The following is a 345-nucleotide window of genomic DNA, read 5'->3' on the forward strand; positions in this document are numbered from 1 at the left end:
GACCATAAGAGGTACTTTTGGTCGGGAGATATTTATAGTGGTTAAGGATTGTTGCTCCTGAGGGGATGGTGATTCTCCTGAATACCGATAGCTCGAGGGGCTCGGGGCTCCGAGAGTGGCAGAGGGGATTATGTTCCCCTGAGGGTATGAGTAGTTCCCCTGATACCAAGATCTTGAGGATTGTGTTCCAAGAGTGAAACGGTATAACTCGAAGACGCTGGTCTGAGAGTGAGATCGGTATGGCTCGAAGGTTGCGACCTAAGGGTGGTGGATTTGGGAGCAAGCAATACCTAGGACGTGAGTATAAACAACCCGATTGAATGTAGACCTCGAGAGATTGACGGT

Source organism: Camelina sativa, chromosome 12 (assembly GCF_000633955.1).
Source record: "Camelina sativa cultivar DH55 chromosome 12, Cs, whole genome shotgun sequence".
NCBI classification, from domain to species: Eukaryota; Viridiplantae; Streptophyta; class Magnoliopsida; order Brassicales; family Brassicaceae; genus Camelina; species Camelina sativa.